The sequence below is a fragment of the Dermacentor silvarum genome, chromosome 8 (genome assembly GCF_013339745.2).
Source record: "Dermacentor silvarum isolate Dsil-2018 chromosome 8, BIME_Dsil_1.4, whole genome shotgun sequence".
Taxonomy (NCBI): Eukaryota; Metazoa; Arthropoda; class Arachnida; order Ixodida; family Ixodidae; genus Dermacentor; species Dermacentor silvarum.
The window spans coordinates 75,410,284-75,417,947 of record NC_051161.1 but is presented as its reverse complement, the minus strand read 5'-3'; the positions used below and the strand labels follow the sequence as shown (position 1 = coordinate 75,417,947).

At 44.9% G+C, this 7,664-nt stretch overlaps 1 non-coding gene across 1 annotated transcript; it reads left to right on the top strand.

The window, feature by feature from the left end:
• The first annotated feature begins 1,997 nt into the window (after positions 1–1,997).
• LOC119462974 (U2 spliceosomal RNA) lies at positions 1,998–2,183 on the top strand. The gene has a single exon (XR_005194323.1). It is a non-coding gene; the product is annotated as a U2 spliceosomal RNA (small nuclear RNA).
• The last annotated feature ends 5,481 nt before the right edge of the window (positions 2,184–7,664 follow it).

Below are 7,664 nucleotides of genomic sequence, written 5' to 3'. Positions count from 1 at the left end.
AAGGTAGTAGTGTTTCAATGAATGAATTGGAACTTTAATAAGTCTGTTAGACTACTGTAATGGCATTTTAATTGCACGAGTGATTATCGATATTCATTTTGTTGCTTATCCAAGTGCGGTAATGTGTGTGGAAAACATAAGAATTTCCACCCGCCCGTCCCTGGCACAGAATGACGTGAGTGAACTTCACGGGGACAGGTGCCTTTCGATCCAAATGTGCTGTCTCTTATCCCTTAATTTCTTGACGTGAGATAAATGATTTTAATTATGGTTGACGGTTCAATGCTAACTGCGGCTCAACTAAAATGGGAACAACAATCTGCATAATCGACAGCAAAACTTCTAAGTGCAAGGTTAGCAGTAATGAATTCAGAACGCTTCAAATGAATTTTTTCGCTGCATTGTTCGCGTCGGTAGAGCCCTCTGGAAAAGATTTTATCACCATCCTAAATCTTACAGCACCACAATCCTCCCCCTCACTTCCCTACCCTTACTAAAAAAATCCTAACTAAAGAAAGCAAGACTGTCGTTAGTGCTTTGGGTCGGTAGTGTCTACAACGCACGCGCTCACATGCGAAGCGTATTTTGATTTCAAAGAATTCTGCAAACGATTTTAAAAGGAGACGGTGCTTCCAAAAAGTTTGTCGTTATAATGGTTGAAGGCTTGAATCTTGGTGCTCGAAACGCTTCTGGAACAAAGTGACCTGTATTTTCATATACGGGCAACTGAAAACCGAATGTACAGGGTTTCGGTACATTTGGGTTTCGGTTATGAGAAAGGTCGGTCTCCGGCCGAAACATCGCTAATAAACACTTGTTTATGAAGAACTGCATCAACTATTCAATTATAACCTTGCGGTAACCAGTGATACACCTACCTTGAGGTATATATATATATATATACATATATATATATATATATAGCTACAATTGATGCAAGACGGCGCATGTGCCAATTTCGCACTAACATTTCGACCGGGCTACACGTACATATCTGTACGTATAGACGATGTAGATGTGCATGCACACACACACACACACACACACACACGAAGCAAGGAAGGAAGGAGATGATGTGTGCGGCAAGAGAGTCGGGAATAGTGACGGCCGAAGCGGCAGAATATGCAATTATTGCAATTAGAATCATTGCAATTAGTGTTGTTATTGAATATGATATTGAAGCAACTTGGCGACCCCGCAACAATTTTGGTGGCAGTATCGGGATCGCACATGATGGAGCATCTGAAGGAGATAAGATGAGCGCACTACGTGAGGCTCTAGGGAGATAAGATCTTAAATGGGAACTATTCCAGCGAAAAACGGTCCTTCATTTGAGAAACAAATTTGGATCGTTCACTGCTGCAGCGTGTTGCGTCACCGGAGCGCCGAGTGAGAAGGAGGTCGCACGCGAGGAAAGGATGTCAAATAACTGTGACAAGCATGAGACTGGGTCATGAAATAGGCAAGACGTCTCTGATGAGGTGGTCGAACACTCAACTGAAAGATGTTGATTTGGCGGCTCCGACATGCATTCGCGAAGCGCAGGCGTCCAAGGAAAAAAAAATTCGATGCCATTCCACTCTGTGAAAGTGAATGACCAGCGAAGCTGTGCATGAGATGATTGCCCGTAGCTCCGGTGAAACGTTCCAAGTTAGCGGGATCGGGGCCACACGGATGGCTCGCTTATCTTTCGCCTCGCAGTCCTGGTGGGCAGCACGCTTACGCTTGGCGTCCGCGGCACGCTCACTGTCGGTGGTCTCCTTCCGCCGCCGCCACCGCGCCGTGCCCATTCCCTTTTCTGATCACGCCGTCGTTCTTGGTAGGCACGCTGTTCGGCTTCAGACAGTGCAACACGAGGCCTACCCATTTCACAGTCAAAGCAGAACTAAGGAAAGGACCCTATGTGGAGCATATGACGTCAGGGGACAGAAGACACTCAGATTGGTAAACACTAGTTTGAATACACGGGATGGCATATACACGTGTATGGTGCAAACATAGAAAGGGCTGACGCGGGTCAAAGTGTCGTATCTGTTCTTATCAGCTTAATATATGATACGGCTTGTATTTGGACCCAAGATATTAAACTTATTTTTGCAAGTTGGCGGAGTGCTTGAAGCCTGCTTCACCTCTGCCGCGGGACGGCCCGGTATTGCACTATCTATGGGATCGGCTCGCGGTTTTTGATCTACGGACATCGATCCGCTGGAAACAAGCCACATATACAGCTTCGCTGTAAAAATAGATAGTAATTGGAAGCAGGACAGCTGGTAAACTATCACTGATACCCGTGGTGCGCGCTGCCTTCTGGCCACAGCAGGCAGCAGCCGAAGTGAGTTCCAAGCACGAAGCTGTGCGAGTCGATAAAATTTGGTGGCGATGTCTGAGAAGAGCTCATCTAGCTGCCAGTACGCAGCTTAGCACGCCTCTGTAAGTCACGTGATTGTGTCGACCAACGAAAGCAAGCAGGGCGTTCTATCATAACCGCCACCACGACGCAAGTGCAATCGAAGGCCGAGATTGCAGTCAGTTCCATGAATTGATGGCGGAAAGCGTGCAGCAGATCTGCGTCCACAGCACGCTGTTTAAGTCACAGCCTCTATTAAAGTATGTCCTCGCAAGTTGCCTGCCCGCGTTCAAACTATCAGTTGTGATAAGCCGCAGCAAGGACCAGTTGCTGTCTTGTAATCTGACGGAGATCACGCTCTTACATCGACGACACCGCCTCAGTGTGTCAATGGATGGCGGCAAGAACATGGACGAGGAGCTCGCAGAAACTGACAAGGTGGGTCAAACTTGAAAGGCCACAAGGCGCGCAAGCTACACGTTAACCAGGGGCTCAGGAAGGCAACTAAGGTGGTTGCACGTTGGGCTTGTTGGTGTTGCTGAACAGTGACACGGAACACACACACACGCACACGCCCACACACGCACGCACACAATACGCACGCATGCACGCACGCACACACGCACACACGCACACACACACACACACACACACACACACACACACACACACACACACACACACACACACACACACACACGGCGCTAGTAAGGCCTCGCCCCTTTAAACATAACCGACTACATACTCACACAATATGTCTGTACCCAATAAATGTCTTCAGGCGTTAAAAATAACGGATGGCGTTACAGGACCTGCATTGTGGTGGACCTTGTTTAGGCTAATTGTCTAATTGAGCCTAATTAGCTAACTTTTATTTACGTTAGTTACAATTACTTAAGTTTGTGAAAAAAAGTTGTCTGCAAGTCAAGGACGGATAAAGCGTATAAGGAAACCTGGGATTTGTAGCATTCTTTTGTTTCGAAGAAGGACAAAAGCCCGCGAAAAAAAATATATATGCCACGTGAGCACGCATCGGCATACCTACGATAGCAGTGGTTTCAAGCGTAAATATTTTCATCGATTGCGCCATGAATTTCACGCATATTGAATGCCACGGCTTCGCGCTCGATCATGACCGAAAAGGAAAGCCGGCAGCTACAGTGTGCTGTAGCTTCCGGCTTTCCTTCTCGGTCGTGCTCTAGTACTCAGTGTGCTCTAGTATACTAGAGCACAGTACTAGAGCACGACTACTCTTTTCCAGAACGATTAGCTCAGCGCGTATTCGATGTGGTTTATGTTTCGGAGCCTTGCAATCGAAGTTTCATTCCATGAAGTCGTTACCGTTCACTGCCGTCATGGATGCATAAACGAGACTGGCAAAAATTCCTGCAGTTTGCCAGACAAAATAGCAACGCCGCGCACAAGGAAGTATACAGATGTTCTAGGATAGTCTGTCGATTTCAATTGTCGATTTCGTTAACTGTGAAAGGGACATTGCGGTTGAATTACTGTAGGCTGATGTTCGTTGTGTGTTCGAAGTTGCCTTATCTGCAATTCCTGCTGCGTGCGCAACGTGGTGATGACAATTGCGCGCATAATACCTTGCCTGCGAATTGGCTGTTTTAGGTGACCTTCGCTTTAGCTGTATTCACTCGCTGAAACAAATCTCAGTTTCAGCTTACGCATCGCAGGTCACAAGATCACATCTCACTCTTTCCTGCGGTGCACTTCCTTTACTGCGAAACTGTCAAGAGGAGTTTTCCTATGGTTTTCGCATGGTGGTGAAGGCCGACGCGAGGCGGCGTGGTCGATATAAAATGTAAATACCATGCAACATGGGTCGGAGCGCCAAATTTACTTTGAAACGTAATAATAAATTATTATAATATAAAACTTTCTAGCGCATATCTCATTTGAATTGGAAACCTAACTGCATGTCTCTCTTTTTTTTTGAGGCCAGTAATTTCTTATTACTGTTTTGAGATAGCATTATGCTGGCTCCCCATTGGAGGCGGAAAAATGTATCCCTAGCAAAAAAGATACAAAAAATGGTACGGGGATCTAGCAATATCTAAAATGAAAACAGGAAAAGAAGAAAACGACAGAAGGAGTAAGAAACGGTACAAGAAAAACAAGAACCAAATGACAGAAGCTCTATTATAAGTCGAGCACAAAGAAGACTGTCTGTGGCTTTTCCAGAGAAGAGGACCACCGCGAAATGTACACCATAAAAAAATTTTGCCGCCATCCGCAGGATGAACTATCCTCGCGGGAACACTTCCTTTTCTTTCTTCAATTTTTTCCCTGAGACTTAGAGCAATTTTTCATACCTGTGTGTGTTCAAAAGCGAGCCACGGATCTTAGAAATAATATTGGTGGAGAAGAAGAAAACACGAGGAACAGAAAAAGCGCCACTCGAACGTTATGTGAATGCAGGTGATGAATACACGGCGTCTTAGATTTCTCTCAAGAGCTCGAAAACCACACGGTAGCCGCATACCAACGGCGGCTCAAGAAAGGAATATAGGCATGTTTCTTGTGTTTGGCTGCTCGGGGAACCGAATCTAGGGTAGGTGCCTGTAGCGGGGTAGCTGTTCAGCACGTGCAAGTAGGAGTTTAAAAAGCTACAAAAAATGTAGAGGGGCAAAATAGCACCAGAAGTAGGTCGGAGTCGGGTTTATCTTTCTCGAAGGCTCATTTGTCGGATCCTTGAGGAGGGATCCCTTCATATATTTTCTCGGCACGGTTCTAGGAAACACTCGCGGTGTGAAGAATACAAGAGGTATGCGAGAGGTAAATTTAAGTCGAAGATTTGAAGTGGCCTTCCCATTATTGTACCGACAGGCTATACATAAACGTATGGGTACTAACAAATCCAGTTTTGGACGCTCAAACTTAAAGGTTTTACACACTTACTCACAGTGTTGATCAAGCGAAATTCAAAGAAAACTTGCACAATGCGCCCTGCTTGGTCGTTACAGTTTAGTCTAGAGAGAATATCGGTCACACACAGTGTGGCCAACCGAACATCGGGAAACCTTCAGTACCAGCTCTGGATAATTTCGTAAAAACCCGCTTTATGGAACCCCAAGCCGCTAACTAACCCTCTGAATTTACGGTATGTTCAGAAGCGTACTCAGAAGTAAAATCTGTACATCACAGAGAAAATAGAAGTGAAGAAAAATTATGCCTTCTCTTCGTACGGATGGCTTGAAATGACAGACGTATTACAGAATAATAAGCGTTCATTTTAACAGCAAGCAAGTAATGTGTATCGCACAGACATATCATGAGCATGCCGTAGCATAGCGGATCTGCAGCTTAATTTTTTTCTTACAGCTTACAATTCAAGCACTAAAACGCAGCACATGCATCAAATGGGAAAAAGAAAAAGAAGCTATAAAAATACACATCGGTAAAATTATTGTGGAATAAACTACGATATTCGCAAGCCTATCTTTTTTTTTATTGCGACAGCAGTATAAGCAGGACATGTCATAGTAGTTGGTGCTTTCTGAAGGCCACAATGCGGCACGCAGAGCAGTGGCGCAACCGCGATGGAAGGCGCACCGATGCACACCGCAGGCGCTGTGACGTAGCATCAGTGACGTCGGCCTGTGCATCATCTATTGTGGTTGTGTGCTCTCCATTGTGTCCTTGAGCAGTCAGAAGTCAAGTTCGAAACTTGCTTTACTTTGCCAGCTGTTTCCCTTACACTGTTGAGGACACTGACTTGACAATGACGAGTGGCGTCATCTTCATGTCACTTTCTCCCCTTCGATCTCGCCACATGGCGAAGGACAATAGCAGAACAATTAACTCACCACCACATTAGTCGGGCTGTTTCGCTTTTTCCTTCATTACCTGCGCCATACGGTACACACTCAGCGAGGCAGAAACGCTGCTATGTCACAGCAGAGATGGCAACATACATCACCAACACCAGTATATACAGGCTTGTATGTCGCAGCATTTTGACCCTCAACGTAGCCCAGTGAGCGTGCATCCCTGTTCTGCACAATCGATTAACAAATCAGGATGAAAGCCCTGCATGTATATATAGGGAGATTTTCTTAAGTGTTAAAACAGTTTCAAAAATCGCCTGTTGCAGATAGCCCAATTCTAATCCTTGAACTGGATTACACAAGGAGGCGGATATATCAAACACACAAAGGCTCAAAACACGTATTAAAAAAACTGACAGAAATTTAATACCTCAGCTTTGTACTGATTACTTTCTGGGAATTGTTGTAGTTTACGAATTGTATGTGCGAATGAAAGCGCGCGTCCCTCGCCCTCGCGCGCTTTCACTCGCACATACAGCATACGACCAATGAGAGTTTTTTTTTTTTTCTATTGCCGGAAGCGACCATCGAAGAGTGAGCCCTTAACAGCTTCACTGTAAAATAGAAGCACAAAGTTTAAAGGTTCCTAACTCTGCGCCAAGTTCAGATATCAAAGTTCTGTAAACTGCATCATTTAAAGCATCTAAAGCGGACAAATTCAATCTACGATATTACAGCATATGCTAATTTGTTCCAATGTTAACGGAGGTCATTACTAATGTCCTACTCGCATATTATTGGTACACTTCCCAATAATGTATAATGCATCAACTTTGCCCGCTCTAAATGTAATATTAGGTCCAGTTTACTTAATTGTAATGTCATTTTGCATTGATGAGTTACACAGTTGTACACTTCATTTTACCCGCCGTGGTTGCTCAGTTGCTATGGTGTTGGGCTGCTGAGCACGAGGTCGCGGGATCGAATCCCGGCCACGGCGGCCGCATTTCGATGGGGGTGAAATGCGAAAACACCCGTGTACTTAGATTTCGGTGCACGTTGAAGAACCCCAGGTGGTCCAAATTTCCGGAGTCCCGCACTACGGCATGCCTCATAATCAGATTGTGGTTTTGGCACGTAAAACCCCATAGTTTAAAAAAAATTTAGCATACTTCATGATCTTGTTATTACATTGTGGCATTTTCAACAATTTTTATGAAAACATCAGTGACCTAAATACGAAATCTACGTTTTACAGTAACTATAGTTCTGCCTTATTTTTTAAGTAGAGTAAGTCTCGTGTAATTCAGTGCAGTGTTTTTTTAAGAAAAACTTATTTCTCCGTTTTAATGTTTTAGTAGGAACCCCCGTGCTAAAGCTTCCTCAGGAAGCCTGTGTAGGTAGGCACCCAGTCACATGAAAACGCGTGATGCTGCGTTGCTTCGAATTAAACTTATTGTGTTAGTGTTTCTGAGGACACTCACCAAACTTCTCCACAGTCAACGGGCTTGCCTACTCGTGTCTTCATCGGT